The sequence below is a fragment of the Acinonyx jubatus genome, chromosome B1 (assembly GCF_027475565.1).
Source record: "Acinonyx jubatus isolate Ajub_Pintada_27869175 chromosome B1, VMU_Ajub_asm_v1.0, whole genome shotgun sequence".
Lineage (NCBI taxonomy): Eukaryota > Metazoa > Chordata > Mammalia > Carnivora > Felidae > Acinonyx > Acinonyx jubatus.
The window spans coordinates 121,125,806-121,147,469 of NC_069382.1; the positions used below are offsets into that span (position 1 = coordinate 121,125,806).

The following is a 21,664-nucleotide window of genomic DNA, read 5'->3' on the forward strand; positions in this document are numbered from 1 at the left end:
TCATAAAGACTATGTCCCTTGAATTTTCTCTTCCCATCTCCAATCAGCTAATCAAGGTATTTTTCCAATCTAAACCATTTCTTTTCCTAAGAGAAGTTGGTGCCAGGTGGGGGGGAAAAATGCTTTTTTTTTTTTTCTGTTGTGTTTTATTTTTCTCTTAACCCTGATGCATATATTTTGCTTTTGCCCTTCTCCCATTTTCTCCTTCACATTTATCCTTCTGTCACAACCACCATAACATCTGAACACAAATTTTAAAAAAGAGATCTATTTTCTTATTCTAGTCATCAATTATTCATTTGAATGAATGCAAACCTATAAAAATAATATTTATTATAAATTATATTATTACTTGAAATGGAAAATGCTTGGAAAACCTTACACAATGACTTAAAATCATTCTTTTCATGGTGGTAAGAGTAATCTGTAGTAGTACACTTCAAGGAGAAACTTTTTCATCATTTACATGATGTTCTAATGTATTAAATGTTTATATTTAAGATAAGATATAAATGGCTTGGAATTGCCTTTCACAATAGCTTTTGTTTAGGGTGGTATACACTTCTAGATGAACAGTTTTTGAATATATGCTAAGTTTTGTTTTCATCAAATTACCATTAATTTAAAAAACTCTTGGAAAAATATTATAGGATTTAACACAACAATTATAATTTACTTTAAAGACTAGTAAAATTATGCTGCTTGTATTTATTTTAAAATATATGTGTATATATATTTGTTATCTAGGCCAGTTACAGCAGAATATAAGACCTTTGTAGTGCCTTTATTATTTTTTTTCATGCAAAATATTTTTTTGATCTTTGATCAGAAAATTCAAAAGCATTTCAGGCAGAGTTCATTGAAAAACATGTTTACAGATGATTATCCTTTTGAAATGATATAGAAAAATTACATTAGAATAATTTTGTCAGAATTTATAGATGTAATGCACATAAGACTTCTCATTCATTTCCCCTTTGTTGTTTAGCAATGATATTTATGGGTTTAAAAAATAGCATATTATTCTCCCTGATAATGTTATCTTATGTTTCAGTAGTTTTTTAACTGGTTGAATGAAATGACGTGATGAAGAGCACAATTTCCCTATCTTGCATATCTCTTTTTGTTATTTATAGAGATAAATACTGTAAATATCATCATTGAACTATCTTCACTGTTTTCTGTGGGGGGGAGTAAAGTCAACTATAAGCATCTAGGGAGAAGAAGAAAGTTAATCATTCGTGTTTGGAAAATAGTCTTCTAGTGTACGACTGAGAGAAAAGTTGGTTGAGTGCATTCCTTCAAATGTGTTATTAGAAATATTCATAAAATTAGCTCACATATTATAGGACAATATTTCTAAGGCCCATATATATTATTGAGTTAAAATTATGAACAGAGATGGGGTAGAATGAACTATAACAAAATTTCATTCATGAGAACTTGATGATAGTTAAGAATGTAACTGGTGAACTGTTAAATCAGAAGTTGTATTTGATAGGCACCTAGGTCAGAGTTGATGGAATGCCTTGTCATGAAGAAGAATTGAACAAATTGCTTTTATCAGTTTTAGTCACCTTTGATCCAAGTGAAAGAAAAAGAGAGCTGATTCTTGTGAATTTTATCTATGCAGGATAAAGGCTTTGGACACATCTTGAAATTATATTTCATGGAATTGTAGAATCTTTAAGGTAGACAGGACTGTATATATCATCTGATCCAATCTCTGCTTACAAATCAGGAATGTGAGGCCAAGAGTTAAGGGATGTTCAACCATTAAAAAGCCTGTGAAAAAAAGAGCCAAGACTAAAATGTAGGTTTCTCAGCATTTAGTCTAATGGCATTTCTTCCCACTATGGACTTTCTGGGGGAAAAATTATATTTATAAAATAACATATATGTTAATATATATTCTCCTCTTCTCAGTAGCTATATTATGGATATAGATACAAACAATATAGTAGGATATATAATTATTTAATTTTTACTCTAAGGAAATATAATTAAATAATCATATACATGAAGCAATCAACAAGGACACATTTATAGATTATTTGTGGACCCATTGTATAATTCTCTTTAATTACTGCCAATTAATTATATAAGTCCAAATTACTTGAGCTAGAGAAAATGTTATTTCCTGTGTTAATTTTTAGTATTTTTTCTTTAAAACATCAATATAATGTTAAGTAACATAAATCATTGAATAATAAGGCAAGAAGAGATTGTAGGGCCAAGATTCTGCTATATTCCTACGGATTCAATATAGAACTGCATTTAAATTATTTGTAGTTGGTTTATACGGGGCAGAAAAATATTTAGTGATTGTAAATTAAAACTTTATTGGCAATGCATTTTGATGTCTTAATTTCTCTAGTGATTTTTCTTATATTCAATATCACATCCCTGTAGCAACATAAACATCATTATTTAAATCCCTAGTAGTGAAATGTTATTATCAGACATAATTGGCAGAGGCAATTTGATAGTGAATCAAGAAAATTTGGTTCAGAAAAGTAGCAGATAGTACTTTAGTAAAAAATGGAATTTCTGACACAGAAAATTACCCAAACTATTGAGGTATTCTACCATGATTTTATGCAATTAAATTTTAATTTTACAAATAAGGAATAGACCATAGAGAGAGCATATAATTAATCCTCATCTTTGATAGCTTCTAAAAGTAGAAAATTGATAGATTGAGGCTGAATATCAGAGGCATAATATGAGAAATAAGGAGAATGGTTAATCCACTATGAAAAACAATTGAAGAGAGATAATTTCTATTCTAGTTAAAGCAAGTGTCAGGGTCAATATTATTTAGTCTAAAATAATGAAAGGTAGAGTAGCGAAATTAACTAATATCTCTTTTTAGTTAACAAAATGGTAGGGGTTAACATTATATTTTATATTTGACTGTGAAACCTCCCACAGAGTAGGTGTTACATACAGAATTTAAGAAACTGAAAACTTTTCATTGATTTTACAATCCTTTCTGTGGGTCCCTCTCCCTCTGTCTCTCCCCTGCTTATATTCTCTCCTTCTCAAAGTAAGTAATTAACTAAGTAAGTAAGTAAAGAAAGAAAGAAAGAAAGAAAAGAAAAAAGAAAAGAAGTGACTAGTTTGTGATAAAATTTTGGCTAAAAATTGTCAGGGAGAAAAACTGACAAACTATATAGGCAATTGTTGAAACTTAACTGTAAACTGAAGTTGACAATATTTCCCCTTTGACTAAACGGGAACATGTATTTCTGCATTTTTTGTGAAGTTATTACTGGATCAGTTCTCTTGTGTGAAGTGCGTTGTGATCATCCTCTAAGTTTTATTTACTGAGATCTGTATAATGATGGTGATTAAGCATAATGACCTAGGGGCGCCTGGGTGGCTCAGTCGGTTGAGCGTCCGACTTCTGCTCAGGTCACGATCTCGCGGTCCGTGGGTTCGAGCCCCGCGTCAGGCTCTGTGCTGACAGCTCAGAGCCTGGAGCCTGCTTCCGATTCTGTGTCTCCCTCTCTCTCTGCCCCTCCCCCGTTCATGCTCTGTCTCTCTCTGTCTCAAAAATAAATAAAACGTTAAAAAAAAAATTAAAAAAAAAAAGCATAATGACCTAACCTTCTATTTTTAACAATACTTAATAGTTTTTAAAGCACTGAAGAAAAGCCCTTATAATTCTTAAACTTGTGAGGTAGGCAGCATAGATTGAACACTATTCTCTTATTATTCTGAAAATTAACAAACTGAAAGCACCAGCACCAAATTCTAGGATTTTTGGCATGCACTCCAGTGATTTTTTTTGTCTCACAATGTTGCCTCTCCAAATCCTACTACTCTGAAAAATAACAACAATAAATAACATATCTTTTAGAGATATTTCAGAGATCATCTTTTTATGATTGATTGGCCTATTTAATTTTATTAAACTAGTAGATAATGAAGGCTTTAATACTTCTATTATTTATTTTTATTGAAATACAGTTGATACACAATGTTATATCAGTTTCAGGTTTATGGCTTTAATGCTTAAATATTCTCTTCTTCCCTGTAGGGAAAGTCTTTCTGCCCATATTTCCAACTGAAAATTCTACTCATTATTCCAATAATATATTAAATGCCACTTGTTCTACACACTTGGCAGATCTTGTCTTTGTTCTCCTTGTTCCTCTCTCTAATCCATTCATCTCCCTAAATATTTTGTTCATAAATCAGCCTCTTACTGTTGCTGGGGTTAAGGAAAATTTAATGATAACAAAATTAAGATTAATGGGAACAGAAAATAAGGTTAGGTAGACTGAATGAATAAAAATGGAGAGGAAACAATGAATTGGCTAAGGGAACAGATTTTGGAACCAGACTTCCAGAATTGAATCTCAGCTCTGTCACTTACAAGTTATGTGACCATGGGCAGGTTATTGCCCAATAAATTGTTACTCAATTTTCTTATCTGTAAAATGGGATGATAATAATCCTACCAAGTTAACAATTAAACTTAACAATGCTCATAGTAAATAAATTGTATATATATACATGTAAAAACACACACATATAAAATATATATGGATGAATGCACACACATACAATATGAATGTATATAATGAAAATCCTTAATTTTTTATTTTTACTTAAATAATAAATGCAGCATCCCTAAATTTAAAACATTAGTGACATTTTGTATATCTTAAAATAGTAATTATCAATACCGATTCCTTTACCATATTGTGCTCATTCGTAATTTTAGACTCTTCCTTCCCTAAAAGTTTAGTGAGACCTTGAGAATCCATTTTGCTTTGTTGTAGATAATATGAATATCAAGGGCCACTTTATTCTTTGTTTGGTCTCCAACCTACTATTTAGAGTCTCTGTGATTTTATTGCTCCCGTAATATCCACTAGAATATGAATTCCATCAAGGCAAGGATTTTCTCTCTCTTGTTTGCTATTGTATTCGCAGTATCTCAGAGTAGTTCCTGATATATAACAGGCGAATAAATAAATGATTGCCTTTTGCTTCTGTCTTGTTTTCCTGACTTCATCTCTGTCAATTTCTCTTTAACACTGAAGTGCTGTTCTCCAAGGACCACATTAACTTTACTTCATCCCTTTTTGTTCCCAATAATTCTTCCAGTTTTTTCCTCTATCACATGCTTTATATCCTTTCTGTTTATCAGCTTTTCTATTATAGGATGGTAGATAGGATGGAGTAGTTACATTTCAGTATTATTTGGAATCTAATTCAATTCAGAACAGTAATGTATCCAGATAAAATACTACAAACCTAGTAGTCCATTCCAGCTAGGTGTAATCATAAGTTTGGACATCATTGTGTGGGACATGTGGGAAGAATAGGTAAAGTGGAGACAGACAGGTGATGTCTTTTGCCCCTTCCATTTCATTTTCTCCCTCAGAGCTCTGGTAGCCACTTTCCTCTCTGGAGCAGTATGTAACTTTGAGGTTAAACAATAGGTTCCACGTAGAGTGGGAGAGGATGATGGGAAGGTGCTGGGTTCCTCACTAGTGTTGAGTCAACCGTCTGATGATAGCTTGCTGATTTTTCTTTTTTGTGAGAAAGAGATAAAACTCACCTTTCTTTTGGGTTTTCAGTGTATTTAAGAAGAATTACCAAATAGAATTTTTTTCTTTTGAGGTTTATGTCCTGAGTAAAAATTAAATGACTACAAAATACATATATGCAGAAATGGTTATTTTATTTAATGTATGGAGCTAGTATATCAACTATTTTACAAAAGTTATCATTATGATGTAAGCTAATACTCAAAAACTCTTTTCTGATGATTTATTTAAGTTTCTATAAGCATTTATTATTAAAAAGGGATCTATTTTTCCTAACGTTACATAGCTAACATGTTCTCTGATAAAAGGGATGTTAACTGTCAATCTATTTGCTATTTATTTAGATAGCTGAGAATTATTAATAAGTGTTTTATGTATAACATTTCAAATTACACAATCATCATTTCCTCCTGCAGCAGTAAACATGCAATTACAACTGAATGATAGATTTGAACATTTAATACACATAGGGAATTTAAACTTAAAGTTATTTTTGGAATGCTTGCCTATATTTGAGAGTGACTATCCAGATATTAATAATAAATCTTAATGACATATATGCCAGTTATCTATTTATTGCCTCTCAGCCTCAAATTCGCTCTGTAACACTTGCTGCAGCAAATGGATAGAGGAGAATTGCTTTAAGCATTTCTCCTTTTCATTGAATATGATGTTGAACTTTCTCAGTAGAGGGTGCTAAAGGGACATTGTAGGAGGCAGGGGCTCCCCTGCTCTTTCTGGCCACTGCATGCTGAGTCAGCAGTATGGGAGGAAAGCCATCTGGTTATATGCTGCTGCAGCCATCCATCTAGAATGCACAGACCCTCAGTAACTTTGCAGCCCTTGTCCTGGTGACTACTTTCCCATAACCCTCTCAACATGGATACCACATCCTCAAGTTTTCCTGTTCACACTGTCATCCCTATTCCTGCTTGCTCATCATAACCCACCCAGGATTGTTTTTCCATGGTTCTTATGCTATGGCCCTTCAGACATGGACACTCTGTGCCCAGGCCTGCTGCTAGACCAGGGCTTCTGCTCTCTCTGCATGTTCATATGCCCAGCTCCCTGGCTGCAGTTAGTTTCCACACCTGTCTCTACTCTGCATGTCTGCATGCTGCCTACTGGCAATGGCTCGCATATACACTGTGTGCTTCAAGCCTTCTGCTGCATCAGAACCCCAGTTCCCTCTACATGCTCACATGCTTAGCTGTGTTCATCTGTGTCCCACCTGTTCCTCCCTTACTGCCCCGTCCTGCCCTCCAGAGGGATGCTTCCAGCTTGTTCATCAACTACAGACCAGCTCTGAGCTGTGAAAACCAGAAGACTTCTTTGTCTCCCAGTAGGTTTCAAAATACTTTGAAATCCAACCTGAGGAAGGAATGGCACCTTTCTATCTGTGTCCTTCCTTAGGCACTCTCCTTTAGCCCTAGGGAAAAATATAGAGTTTTTTTTTTTTATATCCTAGTTATAACTCTTTTATCATAGTTAAATAATTCTTTATATTAAACTTTCTCTGTTTAAACCACTGTGTGCATTCAATCACTCCCGAATGGCCTGACATCGATACAGCATGCTTTGTTCCTATAATAGTTGTGATGCTGGCAGGATCTGATGGTAACAGCCATGATCACAAGTACCAGAAATAACGCCCACAGGCAATATATTCACTTTTCCAAAGTGGAATAACAGAATTTATCTCAAAACCCAGCCTAAAGTTGAACTTTAGGGCACTCCTACTGTCAGCGTTCAACATTTCTCTCCTGAACTCCATCCAGACTTGCATATCCAAGTGCCTATTAAACATTTCTACTTGGACAGCTAAACAGACTTCTCAAAAACAAATCAAAACACAAACAAAAAGAAGAAATATTGTCCAAAATCAAATGCCTGATCCATCCCACCCCTACCTCCTATAACCCGCTCTTTAACTGCCCTCCCAATCTCAAGAAAGGCAGTTCCATTTTCATGTTTCTTAGACTAGAACCTTATCATTGATTCTTCTGTGCTCTCAATCCCAAATCCAATCTATCAGCAAGTCTTACAGGTTCCGTCTTCAAAATATATCCAAATTCCAATAGCTTCTCCTCTCCTTTAATGCTAATGCTTTGGTTCAAGCTATCTTAGCTGGATCTTTGCAGGAATTTTCCTAACTAATCTTGTTTCTTCTCTTGCCCATACAGTCTATCTTCATGTTGCTCCTCTGTTCAAAATGTCTAGTAGCTGCCAGTATTAATTTGAATAAAAAACAAAGTCCTTATTATGACCTGTAAGAATCTGTAGGATCTGGCTTCCTCTGCCTCTCTGAACTCATCTTCTTCTCTGTCCATTGCTCACCTGTACTCTAGGTATATGACAGTTTTTTGAACTTACCAAGTGAGCTCCATCCTATATTGTTCTTCCTCCCAACACCCACATGGCTCATTTCTTCACCTTCTTTTGGTCTCTGTTAAGAACTCAATTTACAATAGGGGCACCTGGGTGGCTCAGTTGGTTAAGCGTCTGACTTAGGCTCAGGTCATGGTCTTGCGGTCTGTGAGTTTGAGCCCTGCCTGGGGCTCTGTGCTAACAGCTGAGCCTGGAGTCTGCTTTGGATTCTGTGTCTCCCTCTCTCTCTCTCTCTGCCCCCTTCCCACTTGTGCTCTGTCTCTCTCCCTCAAAAATAAATAAACATTAAAAAAAATTAAAAGAAAAAAGATCTCAACTTAAAATAAAAGTCTTCCTCAACAACCCCACTTAGCAGTCATAGGCCCTTTTACCTCATTTTATTTTATCTGTAGTACTTTTTTCATGTCACAAATTCAATTAATATTTACATGTTCATTCCTTATTGTTAGTATGCTACCCCAGAACATCAATTTGCCTAGTTAGTACCCTGCCATATCCTCGCACCTAAAATGGTGCCTGGCATGTGATAGATGCTCTGTAACTATTTGTTGAATGAATGAAACAATGAAATAATTAGTGAATAAGTTTGTTCCCTGTAATAGTTCTTTAGTCGTCACTATTAATTTTATGGAGTAATATCAAATCCCACTTTATAGATGAAAACCATACCACAAAAAATTACATTATTTTCCCATGGCAATAATGAATAAACAGCTTATAAAAAAATAATAATAATAAATAAGATAGTAATAAATGGTGGAGACAGGATTTGAATCCAAGCCTATTTGTAACCAATGCCCGTACATGATTTTCATATCATCTCTCAGAATTTCTAATATGTATTACAAATAGATATGATCAAATGTATAACAATATAAGAATTTTTTTAAGTATATTTGAAATAAGATTATTTTCTTAGCTGCTTATTTTGTGACAGTAGTCTCCTTTAGTGTTTAAGTGTTATATTAGGTCTCTTTTATTCCATTTAGGGTAACAGTTGTCAGAATGTCCAAAATTTGCACCTAATAATTGCAAACTATTTGGTATTATTATTTGTTTTTTACTTTTACTATGTAACAAAGGACCCTAAAATTGGGTGGCAACTGTTTGCTCCTCCAGGAGCATCTAGGGATGACAAGGAGGCTTAACTGATCTTGGGTGGGCTTGTTAGCTACATGTCTGGGAGTCAGATGATTATTGACTTTATCTAGAGTGGCCATTGTTGGGGCAACTGGAGCAACTTCGATGTGCCCCATGTGACTCTCATTGTCCAGCAGGTTAATCTCGGCATGTTCTGTCACTGGCAAAGTTTGAAGAGAGCAAACCTCATTGTGCACACCCGCTCATTTCAAGCTTCAGTTTGCATTGTGTCTTTAAAACTGTCATTGTGTTAGTGGGTCATCTGTATGTGCCTGGAATCAAAGGGTTGCTTCTATATTTTCCCTTCATTATTTCCAATTTTCTCTTCTCACCACCTGACTCTTTCTTACTCTCTGTTAAATTTCAATCACTTCCTGTTTTCTCTAAAATGCCAGTTTTCTAGGAAAAGGCCAAAGCAAACTAGCTCTTTTATGGATGTATTATGATAAGGAAAAATGCATATTATGTAAAGCTATTTCCTAATTTTGTAGACAAAGCCAATAATTTTGGGGGGAATTTGATTCAAAAATTGTAATTTTGTAAATGTTAAATATGAAAACAAATTGCATGGAAACAAATTTTGTAAGGTTTAATTCCTTTTGTAATCCAGTATAGTAAATGCGGTGAAATTCAAACTCTAATAGAAGCTATAGTTTATTATTGAAACATGCTGTCATGTTTGTCAGAGATACTCAGGATCTTCTAAATTTTTTTTTTCTACCAAATGAATCATTGAGACTGATGGAAAAATGATAAATGACAAATGATAAAACTTAAAAAATAACTAGGAGAAAGGAAAATAAAACCAAACTTTCCCTGGTTCATTGCACCCCTTTGTGGTTTTTTATAGGTTAAAAAATGGAAAGACTGATTAAAAGAATGCAAGGTATTTTGTATTTAGTCAAAATTTTAATAGAATAAAAAGGCAAACATAATTGGTAATGGATTAAACACTTTAAAGCCTTTCTCAAATTATCAACAGCTGAGTTTCATTTACATTTTAAGTCATAAAAACCACTGAGCTTCTAAATTTGAGGCTAAAGAAATTTAATGTGTCCAAAAATGTATTACAGTTACTCATGCTAAATATTTTGAGATTTCGGATGTGATAGTGACATATTTTTTATACTGTTAAAATATTGATTTTATAGTTATTTTGAATTTATTATTGACATTTAATGAATATTAAGTGACTGTGTAGTCCCTATTTGAAAAAAATTACAATGTATGATAAAATTGAACATTCCTCTATGATAACTAAAATTAAATATAAGAGAACTAATTAGAAGGAATAGAAGAAACAGATGTTGGCAGCCACAATTTAACATGTTAATTATTTAAGATGGCATTGATTTTATTTGTATGCCAAAAATAAGTACTAAAAGAGAACTTACTTGATAGTTATTTTTCTTATAAAAGCAAGCATGAACATTCTTCTGAAGATGTAATTCATTAATTTTTAAATATAAAGTTGATTGGTTCATTTTGATATTACATTCTTTCATTCAACAAATTCTATATTGGATAGGTAAATTAAAATAATCAAATGTCCTATTAGTTGTCATACTAATGATTATAAATATACCATAGACTCATAAATGAAGGAGAAATCATATTCTGCATATAGAAAATGGAGCATTATTTTATATATCTCTGTGCACTCATTAGTTAGTCTTATTTTTGAATAATATTTAGAACCAAAAACAATTTTGTATTTGTAGTTTCCTATTTTAATTTAAAATTCAATTACTTCATTTTAAATATTTAAATCTTTGTGAATGGTATTACTGTCTCATATATGACTGCTATATCCGATCTTAGACTGTTAATTTTGGAAGCATATGACTTATTTAAAAGAAATCTTTTCTTCTTTACCAATTATTGTTTATAATGTTTAAACAAGAACAGAATGAAAGGAAGAAAGCCAACGTATACTGGACAATGAGTATTTGGAGAAAAGTGGGTTCAAGTCTTCTGTATTTTGTTATAAATTTTGCATTTTGGTTTATAAAGAGTCTATGTAGTCTATGGAGCCAACCAACATTTGAATCTTTTTAAAATACCCCAACTAAATGTACTGAGCTATTTGAACTTCCCAATGCCAGGAAACTTTACAAGCATTCTAAAACTGCCAATTTCGTTTTTGACTACCTATGCAAGTAGGAAATTCTATTATTGAGCTGAAATGGGTTTCCCTAAAGCTCCCAGTTATTGGTCCTAACTTGACCCATGAAGAATACTCAGACCAGTTCTACAACGCTCGTATTTGACCACTCATTAAAAGTGCTCCCTCATCTATAGTGCTACAAGGTCCCTATACATTTTTTTTTCTTCAACAAATGGAACATCTCAGTGTCTTGAACTATTCCTTATATGAAATGGTCTCACAGTTTTTAATTATTTTGTTTGACACTGTTAATTAACTTTCTCTGGGCTTTGCTGTGGTAAAAAACAATCCTATGATTTTAGTGGTTACAACAATGTTTATTACTCACTCACATAATAGGTCAGCTATGTATTTGCTGAAGTTCTTCATTTTAGAACCTTGGGTGAAGGAGCAGCCTCTAAGTCTTGCCAATCTTTTAATAGAGGAAAAAGGTGCAATGTTTACTCAGAAGTGGCATATATCTTTTTATTCATATTTTACATATACAGTTTACTTTTACTCATTTTTTAAATTTTAGCTAAAGCAAGTCACACATCCAATTGTAACATTAATGGGGTAGGAAATTTTATATCTCTCACTGGGAGACACTTTAAGTCACGTAGCAAAGGGCAGGGATTTACAAGCCTCTTACAGGAAGGACAACAAACAGTTAAGAATGACAACACAATCATGAACAGTCTCAAACCATGTCCTGTCTTTCTCAGTATGTCACTTAAAGTGAAGTTCCCAAGATTAGACAGTATACCAGGAGTATTCTGAGCAGTTTTGAATAGTCTTATTATTGTCCTTACTGTAGATTCTACATTGTTAATTCCGTCCCATATTGCAACATCTGTTTAGCAATCTTATTGAGTAGACTTCTGTTATTTATTGATCATGACTAGTTCTCATGACCATTCTAGAAAATTCCTGGGCTATGTACCATGTGACTAAATGTTAACTATATTCTCTATGCTTACTCAATTGAACACAAATGTAGGATGAAATCTAAGAATTATAACAGAGTATCAGCACTTAAAATAATAAAACTAATTTGGAGACTGTGACAAGGCCCTTCATAGGCTTACTGTGTGGAGGATAGGTGATATATTTAAATTTATCATTTACTACTTATCATCTAGCACCCCTGGGTCTGACTGTCGCTTACCTTTCCAGTTTGCCAAGATTATTTTGGGTACTGATTCTCTCCTTTAACGTATTCTTTATCTTTCCAGCCTTGTATTCTTTAATCTACAAAAGAACAATTATTTATGGTGTGTTTTCTCTGTAGTAGGCCACTGTGCTGAATATGGCAGATCCAGTAGGGTATAAAATTCATACCGCATAATATGTCTTAAAATCTGGAGGCGGGAGATCATCAGCTATTATACAAATACTTTATAATTGCAAACTGAAGTAAATGCTACAAAATAAAGGATTCTGTGAGAGTGTATAAAGAAGGGTTCTGTTCTACAGATTAAGGACGGCCACCACCAGGTAAGTGCCAATTAAGCTGAGGTCTATAAAAGTTTAATCTAAGTGTATGTGTGCAATATGTTTTGGAGGCTGAATTTGAAGGGTGTCCCAGGAAGAGGTACCATTATGTTCTATGACTCCTAGCATAGCACATTCAAAGAACTGAAAAAAAAAAAAAAAGAAAAAGAAAAAAAGGAAAAAAAAGGGAAGTATAGCTAAAGGGAGAGTAGATAAGTGTTGTACAAATTAAGGGTTGGTCAGTGGGCTTGGGCCAAATCATGTAGGCCTTGCAGACCATCTTAAAAATGTTTAATCTCAATTATTATGCAATGAAAAATGTGACTTCATCTTCATGAAAAATGTATCATCATCTAAAATAAAGATAAAAACAGGGTTGAACACAATTTCAAGAAAGTCAACAGAACTATCCATTCTGATTGATGCTGATAATGGATCAGTAACATTTATGTAATATCATACAGAACAAATACCCTGTCCCGGTTGGGTTGGTCTTGAGTTTATTCCGTGGGACTAGAGGTGGTAGAGGGAGTGGCTTTCTCTAGAATGTTAGAAATAACTATATTAGGGGAAACAAGACCATGAAATGAGTTTTGAGGCTGATTTCAATAAGCTGTAAAAGTAAAGATCAAATGAGTCTAAAGAAATTTTGATTCCTAAGGACATTAAAAAACAAACAAAACAACAACTGAGGTCAGAGTGAGGACTGACTGTTGAATATAAAGCGACTGTGTGGAATGATATGCTTTTGTCTGCTTTGATTCTTATGAGAGGTACAGTGTAGTATATAGAGTAGCTGAATGTGAAGTAGGTATATTCAGATAAAAAAATCTACTTTTTGTGCATTTATATAATGAAAGACATTATTAAATACCTTGATAAAGTCTAGATAGGCTATATTTATGGCTCACTGTTCTACAGAGTAGCCAAACTGAAGAACACTGATCTGTTGTTTATAGAATTTACCCTCTTCCAACTAGAAAAAAAAATGGAATTGCTTTAAACCTTCCTTCTCCTCCAACTCTCACACTCTTTACATTTCCTCATAAATCATAGTAATGGTCTCATAATCTAAATTTCTAGTTGCCTCACTTTCTGGCCTATACTACATCCAAACCAGTAGACTTGAATTTCTTAAATTTGGATTTCTAAGCAGGTAGGTGCATCACAATGTGGATTTCTATTCCACTTATTATCAACCCTTTCTTGCTTTTCAATTACCTGAAATATACCAGGCTGAGATACGAAAGCTAGCTTCGAGTTGGAGCCAACTTCCTGGAGAGGACTCTGCTACTATTTCGTTGTGATATATTAGCAATAAATTACTAGATGAAGGGGCACCTGGGTGGCTCTGTCGGTTAAGTGTATGACTTCAGCTTAGGTCATGATCTCACAGTTTGTGAGTTTGAGCCCTGCGTCAGTCTCTGTGCTGACAGCTTGGAGCCTGGAGCCTGCTTCAGATTCTGTTTCCCTTTCTCTCTGCCCCTCCCCCTCTCATGCTCGCTCTCTCTCTCTCTCCCTCTCCCTCTCAAAAATAAATAAACATTAAAAAAGTTAAATAAATTACTAGATGTAAATAATGTGTATATTATATATATTTTTTAATTTTTAAATTATAAACATAACTTAAAACATTTTTACAAGGTACAACTTTAGAAGATAATTACAGGCTTAGTCATCCTGATTTAATTGTTTGGATAGAGTGATCTACTAAGAGGACGTTGAGAGTGAAAAGGGCTCTTTTTTTTTTTTTTTTTGGTTTGCATCTACATGGAATACTTTATTTATATCTTGTATTTTTAAATTTAAATTTAGATTTAATTTTTTTTAATTTTTAAAATTAAGTAAATATAGTGTAGTATTAGTTTCGGGTGTATAATATAGAAATTCAGCAATTCCGTATATTACTCAGTGCTCATCAAGCGAAGTATACTCTTAATCGCCTTCACTTGTTTCACCCATCCACCCATCCACCTCCCCTCTGATATCCCTTCGTTTGTTCTCTATAGTTAAGACTGTTTTTTTTGTTTGGGTGTCTCTCTTTTCCTTGGTTCATTTGTTTTGTTTCTAAAATTGTACATATGAGTGAGATCATACAGTATTTCTCTTATCTGACTGGTTTATTTTGCTTAGCATTATACTCTCTAGATCCATTCATGTCTTTGCAAATGGAAGGATTTGTCACTGTATATATTCCATTGTATATGTTTGTGTGTGTGTCTGTGTGTCTGTGTGTGTTTGTGTGTGTGTGTGTGTGTGTGTGTGTGTATTTCCTTGATGATGAATGGTGTTGAGCATCTTTTTATGTGTCTGTTGGCCATATGTATATCTTCATTTGAACAATATGTCTTCTTCCTATTTTTTAATTGAATTATTTGTTGTTTGGGTTGTTAACTTGTATCAGTTCTTTATATATTTTGGATACTAAACCTTTATCGGATGTGTCATTTGCAAATATCTTCTCCCATTCAGAGGTTGTCTTTTAGTTTTATTGATTATTTCCTCTGCTGTGCAGAAGCTTTTTATCTTGATGTAGTCCCAATAGTTTATTTGTTTTTTTGTTTCCCTTGTCTCAAGAGACATAGCTAGAAAAACATTGCTATGACTGATGCCAGAGACACTGCCTGTGTTCTTTTACAGGATTTTTATGGTTTCAGGTCTCCTATTTAGGCCCTTAATCTATTTTGAGTTTATTTTTGAATATAGTATAAAGAAAGTGATCTAGTTTCATTCTTTTGCATGTAGCTGTCCAGTTTTTTCAACACTATTTGTTGAAGAGACTTTCTTTTTCCCATTGCATATTCTTGCCTCCTTCATTGAAGATTAATTGACTATATTATTGTAGGTTTATTTCTGGGCTTTCTATTCTGTTTCATTCACCTATGTATCTGTTTTTGTGTCAGTACCATACTGTTTTGATTACTATAGCTTTGTAATATAACTTGAAGTCAGGAATTGTGATGTCTCCAGTTTTGTTTTTCTTTTTCAAGATTGCTTTGGCTATTTGGGGTCTTTTGTGGTTCCATAAAAATTTTAGGATTATTTTTTCTAGTTCTATGAAAAATTCTGTTGGTATTTGATAGGGATTGCATTAAATGTGTAGATTGCTTTGGGTAGCATAGACACATTAGTAATATTTGCTTTTACAATCTATGAGCATGGGATGTCTTTCCATTTGTTGGTGTCATCTTCAATTTCTTTCATCATCTTTTATGATTTTCAGAGTATTAGTCTTTCACATCTATAGTTAAGTTTATTCCTAGTATTTTATTATTATTGGTACAGTTGTAAATGGGATTGTTTTCTTAATTCCTTTTCCTGCTGCTTCATTATTAGTGTATCAAAATGTAGCAGATTTTTGTACATTAATTTTTGTATCCTGTGACAAAAAGGATTCAATTAAAAATGTTCAGGGGTGCCTGGGTGGCTCAGTCTGTTAAGTGTCAGACTTCGACTCAGGTCACGATCTTGTGGTTCATGAGTTCAAGCCCCGTGTTGGGCTCCATGCTGACTGCTCAGAGCCTGGAGCCTGCTTTGGATTCTGTGTCTCCCTCTCTCTCTGCCCCTCCTCCACTCATGCTCTGTCTCTGTCTCTTGAAAATGAATAAATGTTAAAAAAATTAAAAAAAATATTCAGACAACAGGCATAAAATAAGATTGTCCTGGTCAAACAGGGTCGTTTGGTCAACCTACTTATAGGGTCCCTATTTATCCTTAGTTCATGCCATCTCATAAAAGCTTTTGCCTGAAATCCAATAAACTGTATAATAGAAATATGTAGAATTAATTGAAACTTAAATATACTTGAAAGCTTTATCTTAAAATCCTTGCCATTGGACTTAAATCATTCTTTGTTTTGCAGAATTGTAGCCTATCTTTGCACATAAAAGCATTAGTCTCTTGCCTTCTAAAATCCAGGAATCAGGTAATTTAGGGTACCATGTTTAAATTTCTCACTTAACATCTATATGCTATACAAGTAACTAATAGTATACAGATAACTACATACTGACCTTTATTTTCTTCTTGTGATAGAGGGCTCTTATTTTCTTTTTCTTTAAAATTTTTTTAATGTTCATTTATTTTTTTGAGAAAGAGATACAGTGCAAGAGGGGAGGGGCAGAGAGAGAGGGAGACACAGAAGCCGAAGCAGGCTCCAGGCTCTGAGCTGTCGACACAGAGTCTGATGTGGGGCTCGAACTCACAAACTGAGATCATGACCTGAGCTGAAGTCAGACACTTAACTGACTGAGCCACACAGATGCCCCTTATTATTTTCTAGTGTTAAGATTTTTGTCCAATATTTCTTTTTAAAAATATTACATACATTATTATATTTGTAATTAGGTCCTCTGAGAGTCAGAATTGAAAGAACGTTAGCAAGATTTAACCAGGATGCTTTGACTATGAGAGAAAGGAAATTATTAACATTTATGCAGAAGCTGGAATGCATTGTTCTTTTTTAGCCATATGATTTTAAGAATAATATATTTTCATAATCTAATAATGAAAGCTAAGGAAATGAAAATACTTCCTAAGAAATTGAAGAGTTCTTGAATGACTTGTTCTGTTGTAGGTTTTTTGTTTGTTTTTCTTGGGGTATTTTTTGTTTTCAATTTGGAATACTTCAAATATGTATTTGGTCTTGTATTTAATATAAAATATTTTTCAAATAAAGAGAGACAGTACCTTTGATTTTTTTTTCCATTGCTCTTATAAAATAAGATTTTCTTTCCATACTTTTTCTTCCCCTCGGGCATTTTAGCTACATGCTCCTCACAATTGAAATAAGTGTTCATATTTGTTAATGGTATGCAAATCTGTAAGGCAAATGAGATTCATTTTTTTTAGGGAGAAAGCTTTCTATTAGGCCAAAAGCTCTCATTCTTTTACCTGTCCCCATTCACATTCTCCTGTCCCTCCTGTTAGTAGCCTCTAGTTATATGGGCAAAATAGGTCTGAACCTGATGTTCCTATAAAGATTGGTCACTAGGGAACAGCACATAATGTGTCTTATCTCAAAAGACAAATGTGTTAATCCTACTCTATTAAGGAGAAAGATGAATTTGACAGAATGAAAAAATGCAAAGTATGTCATTTTGCTTTCGTGGGGTTAAAAGATCTTTGGAAATATATACATTTCCAATATAAATAAATATATATATATGTATAAATATATATATATATATTTATATATTTAAAAATAAGAAAAAGGAATGCAGTCTTATCACCTTCAAAAGGGTTGTTAGATACAAGCTGTGCTGAATACAGATTTAAATGTCTTTAAAAGCCCCAAAGCTCCTGCACACAAAGGAACCGTGAAAAGTCAACCCATGGAATAGGGGAAAATATTTGCAAAGCATATATCTGATAAGATATTAAGTCTCTAAAATATATAAGGAACTCCTACAAGTCAATGGCATAAATAAATAAATAAATAAATAGTCTGATTAAAAGTGGGTTAAGGGCTTGAATATACATTGTCCCAAAGAAGACATGCAAATGGCTAATTGTTATATGAAAAAATGTTTAACATCACTAATCATCAAAGAAATGAAAATCAAAACCATAACAAGATACCAACTCATGCCTGTCAGGATGGCTATTATCAAAAAAACTAAGACAACAAATGTTGGTAAGGATGTGGCAAAATCATAACTCTTGCACACTCTTGGTGGGAATGCAAAATGGTATAGCTACTATGTAAAATAATATAGAAATTCCTCAAAAATTAAAAATAGAACTACCCTGTGATCCGTTAATTCTACTTCTGGGTATTTATCTAAAAAATCTGAAATTGGAATCTTGAAGAGATAATAGAACTTCCATGTTTATTGCATAACTATTCACAACAGCCAAGATGTAGAATCAACCTAAATGTCCAATGACAGATGAATGGATAATGAAAATGTGGTATATACATACAATGGAATACTATTCAGCCTTAAGAAATAAGTTCTGCAATGTGAGACAACATGGATGAACATTGATGGCATTATACTAAGTGAAATAAGCCAGTCACAGAAAGACAGGTACTGAATGTTCTCATTTATATGAGGTATCTCAAATTGCTAAATTCATAGGCTCAGCATGGAATGGTGGTTTCCAGGAAGTGGGGGAGGGAAAATGGGGAGTTACTAATCAGTGGCATAAAGTTTCAGTTGAGCAAGATGAATAAGCTCTAGGGATCTCATGTACAACATTGTACCTACCGTCAACAATAATGTACACTTAAAAAAATTTAAGAGAGTAGATGTCATGTTAAGTGTTCTTACCATAATAGAATAAAATTTAAAAAATAACCTCTAAAAATTTAGAGTGGAAACTTTTTTTTTCCTTTTTTTTAAAATAAAACTCGAGGACACTGAGCAGTTACAGATTTTTTTCCCCCTAGTTTATTTAAGCTCTGTCATGGTGACTAGTCTATGTTTTGGCTATTAATTTTTTCTTAAATTTTTTTTAATGTTTTTATTTATTTTTGAGACAGAGAAAGACAGAGCATGAGCAGGGGAGGGGCAGAGAGAGGAGAGACACAGAATCTGAAGCGGGCTCCAGGCTTTGAGCTATTAGCACAGAGCCCTACGCGGGGCTCGAACTCACAGAGTGTGAGATCATGACCTAAGCTGAAGTCGGACGCTTAACCAACTGAGCCACCCAGGCATCCCATTGGCTATTAATTTTTTATTTAAATTATATGTTTTCCTAAGCTGAACCTGAAGTAGCCATTATATTAGATAAGCACTTACTTCACTTAATACTGAAATCAATAGAAAAAGCAGTGGTTAAAAATTGTTGCTAAGTGACCTGTAATTCTTAATAGAAGTTCCAAGTAGATAAAAGCCTCAGGATACTATGTAAAATAGAAGGGAAAAAAAAGATGATTATTTCCATTTTCCAAAAAGAGATTTATCTTGTTCTTTCTTCATTAGAGGGCAAATGTATTCTATTTTTTATCATTTTCGCACTGACTATGGTTGGCAGAATAATGGCCCCATAAAGATGTTCATGTCCTAATCCTAAGAACGTGTGAATATGTTCTGTTATACAATGCATTACTTTGCTAGGGTTGCCATAACAAAGTACCACAAACTGGCTGGCTTTAAACAACAGAAATGTATTGTTTCACAGCTCTGGAGACAAGGAGTTCCTATGAAGGGAGCAGGGGGCCATGTTCCATTTGAAACCTGTAGAAGAGAATCCTTCTTTGCCTCTTCTAGCTTCTGGTGTTTGCTGGCAATACTTAGCATTCCTTGGCTTGTAGATGAGTCATGCCAATCTCTGCCTATATCATTATATGGCCATTTTCTCTTCGTGTGTCTGTCTCCTTTTGTTTATAACAGCTGTCATAATGGATTAAGAGCCCACAGTACTTTAATATGAACTCATTTTAAGTAATCTGCAACAACCCTACTCCCAAATAAGGTCACAATGTGATGTATTGGAAGTTGAAACATCAATATATCTGTTAGGAGGCACAATTCAACCCATAGTATATGGGAGGGGTAATTAGGTGAACATTGCTAACCAATGATTTTGAGATAGGGAGATTATTCTGGATTTTTCAAGAAGGTCTTATGTTCAGAAGCATCCTTATAAGTGAAAGAGAAAAAGAGAGTCAGAGTGATGTATTGTGAGAAAGACTCCACCTGCCATTGCTGGCTTTGAAGGTGGAAAGTGTCATGAGGCAAGGAATGTGGGTGGCCTCAAATAGCTGGAAAAGGTGATACAATATATTCTCCTCTCATGCCAGGAATGCAGCTCTGCAAACACCTTGGGTTTAGACCAGTGAGACCCATTTTCAGCTTCTAACCTCCAGAGTTGTAAGAAAATAAATTTGTGTTGTTTTAAGTCACCATGTTCATGGTAGTTTGTTACAATAGTAATAGGAAACTAACAGAGATCCTTGCTAATGAGGTACACACAGAGACACTGAGGACCTGAAGTAGAGTATTTTCTCTTCCAGTATGACCATCTATAGATGCTTAGCATTATATTTTCTTTCTGAATTTCTTTTTCTTCCATTCACGATATATTAATCATAAAATTGTTGACCCACAGGGTTGTAAGAAACTTTGAAGACCATATAGTTCAACTCACTGTTTCAAGCTTGTGTCTTCTTTCCATCATCCTTGAAATGTCATTGTATTTTGAATTTTTTTTCAACGTTTTTATTTATTTTTGGGACAGAGAGAGACAGAGCATGAACGGGGGAGGGGCAGAGAGAGAGGGAGACACAGAATCAGAAACAGGCTCCAGGCTCCGAGCCATCAGCCCAGAGCCCGACGCGGGGCTCGAACTCACGGACCGCGAGATCGTGACCTGGCTGAAGTCGGATGCTTAACCGACTGCGCCACTCAGGCGCCCCGAAATGTCATTGTATTTTGACATATGTACCATGTAAAATGAAATCACCACCTCCCGAATAATACATGTATTCAGACATGTATACGTGTATACTTGCTTTGGCTCATTTACTTTCCAGGGTAGATACTTATAGCACCTTGGTCATTAATTTAAAATCATTTATTGAACACCCATTAGACCTAGGGCTTGGGCAGGTTATAGAGTGTGAGACATAAATCCCAAACCTTAGTTCCTGTCCTTAAGATTTTAGCATGGTGAATGAGTTCAAACTTCAGTAGCTAGGATTTTATTATGGTAAGTTCTTTAATAGAATACATTGGAAACAAAGACTTAGGAATAATCAATTCTGTTAAGGTATATGAAGGTCAATAGATGAACTTGAAAACAAGTAATATAATGTGGCTGGTGATGGTGAGAGTAGCAGAACTTGAGAATGTAACTATGTTGAGTTAAATCACGAACAATCTTGGTGTGCCATCAGGAGCTGTTAAATAGGGAAGTAACACATCAGATTCATACTTGAGAAAACTTGTGCTAGTGTTGAGAATGGATTGGAAAGAAGAGC

At 34.1% G+C, this 21,664-nt stretch overlaps 1 protein-coding gene and 1 non-coding gene across 5 annotated transcripts in view; both read left to right on the forward strand.

Moving 5' to 3' along the window:
• The window catches only part of STPG2 (sperm tail PG-rich repeat containing 2), a 598,009-nt gene that overhangs the window by 252,415 nt on the left and 323,930 nt on the right, over positions 1 to 21,664 (forward strand). The gene's annotated exons all lie outside the window — the stretch shown is intronic.
• Positions 3,376 to 3,460, forward strand: TRNAR-UCU (transfer RNA arginine (anticodon UCU)). Its single transcript has one exon. It is a non-coding gene; the product is annotated as a tRNA-Arg (tRNA).